This window comes from Octodon degus, unplaced genomic scaffold (genome assembly GCF_000260255.1).
Source record: "Octodon degus isolate 3935 unplaced genomic scaffold, OctDeg1.0 scaffold00064, whole genome shotgun sequence".
Taxonomy (NCBI): Eukaryota; Metazoa; Chordata; class Mammalia; order Rodentia; family Octodontidae; genus Octodon; species Octodon degus.
This window is the reverse complement of record NW_004524640.1, coordinates 1,436,491-1,438,354: the sequence shown is the minus strand read 5'-3', so window position 1 is coordinate 1,438,354 and position 1,864 is coordinate 1,436,491. Positions and strand designations below refer to the sequence as shown.

The 1,864-nt window shown below is 37.8% G+C and overlaps 1 protein-coding gene across 4 annotated transcripts in view; it reads left to right on the top strand.

Annotated features, from left to right (window-relative positions):
- The window catches only part of LOC101572553 (solute carrier organic anion transporter family member 1B3), a 116,961-nt gene that overhangs the window by 98,795 nt on the left and 16,302 nt on the right, over positions 1-1,864 (top strand). The gene's annotated exons all lie outside the window — the stretch shown is intronic.

Below are 1,864 nucleotides of genomic sequence, written 5' to 3'. Positions count from 1 at the left end.
CTGACATGAACTAATGGCATTCACTTTAATGGGATTGATCATTTTGGTCACATCTAATAAAATTTTAATTTACAATTATTTTTTTGGCTTACCAGCATTTTTCTGTGGATGACACAGTGCATAGAGTCATATCCATGTTTTAGATCTGACTATTGCATACAAAACGCTACGCAGCCATGACAGTCTCTCCCTCTATGCATAGACATAAATTAATGAATTCAGTTTTCCTGCTGTGTCATCATTCAGAAACTTAAATAGTTATCCAACACACAGTAACATGCATTGCTGCCTTATCAGCATTGGTAGACTCATCTACTTAGATTGTTTGCCACGCTGACTCATAATCTCTAATAATTGAACTTCAACATCCTCTAGCTCATCAACTTCTAGACATGGTGTGAGCTGAAAGAGGGACCTGTCCCACTTTCAGAATTCTGTCCTGTTCTAAATTTCATGAAAAATATCCTCAGATGGATGCAATATCAACTCTTCACCCACACTAAAAGATTCCCTCGCATTAGCAACATGGTTAGCCACTACAATGATTCTTTTTGGTACAGACACATTTGCTGGAGCAGTGGCCTGTAGGAAGCTTGTGGTTTCTCTATTCACAATTTTTTTAAGTTGGTCAACTCCAAAGGCTTGTCTTTTAACATGGAGTGTTCGATGTCCCTATGGCAAAGCAGGTTTGAAGGATTCATAGCTTGATAACCAGACACCACATGTTGCACTGGGCAGGCTTGGAAATGTGAACCACTTTCTGCAATGAATTGGGCTTAAGTAAGATTCAGCCTTTTCTTTAATGTCAGATGTCTTTGGTTCACCATGAGCCCTCATCTTGACTCTTTTCCTCTCTTAACTCTTCAGTGACACTTTCTTTTTCCTCATTCTAGATAGGAGCAGTTTGCAGATTTACCTAAACGATCATTGAGGCAAGCGCACAGTGTGGAAATTATGTGCACATGGTGATGATGAATATAACAAGGAGGTATCACGTGTGGACTAAAAGTTTTTTTATTAATTTTATTGAGAAACAAATAGTAATGAGAAAGTTTCAAAACAGATTAGTAAGACAGTTTCTATAATTAATACATTAGATATCGTTGTCTTCTTAGTGGTTATTCATAGTACAAAATGCAGACATGATATCTTGTCCAAGCACTGTTAGTACAAATCTTTCTTCTTATTGAATTAAGAGAAAGTAGCTGTATGTCTATCCTAACTATTTTGTATATACAGATACAAAATAGTCCTTCAATTGCATCCCCTTTTTCTGTTTAGTTTTGTCAGAGATGGGTATTCCTTTGCCATTTAAATATAATAGTTGCATGAATTCAGCAAAAGAATCCAATATAGTCCAGTAGTCCATAATAGTAGTGGGTTACCTATAGGACTGGTAAGGTCCAAAGTTGTTGACTTTGAGCCTTTTACATCTCAGCCATCCAGCAGAAAAGTATAAAAAAGAGGTATAAAAAGTAAAGCCATATTAAAAGTTTTGGATTCTGACTTAATGCCTGCCACCAACGCAGCTGTACAATTGAAGTACATCAACCATCTTGCCCCTAGAAAGCCTGCCACCTGATGCAGCATAATTTTCACTTGCCACACACTTATAGAGTTTTGGTATAAGATTACAGTCAGTTGATTCATTATAGTCTGTCATCGTAACTCTGTTAATGTTAGTTTATATCTACAGCCTTTCCCCAGAGTTAGTCTCATGGCTTCAGATTCACCTCACTGCATCAGGAATTAGGTTTCTGTAAGTATAATGAACAGGGGGGCCGGGGAGATGGCTCAGTAGAATAAGCGCTTCCCTGGCAAGTGCAAGGGCCTGAGTTCAATCCCTGGTTCCACCAAAAAAAAA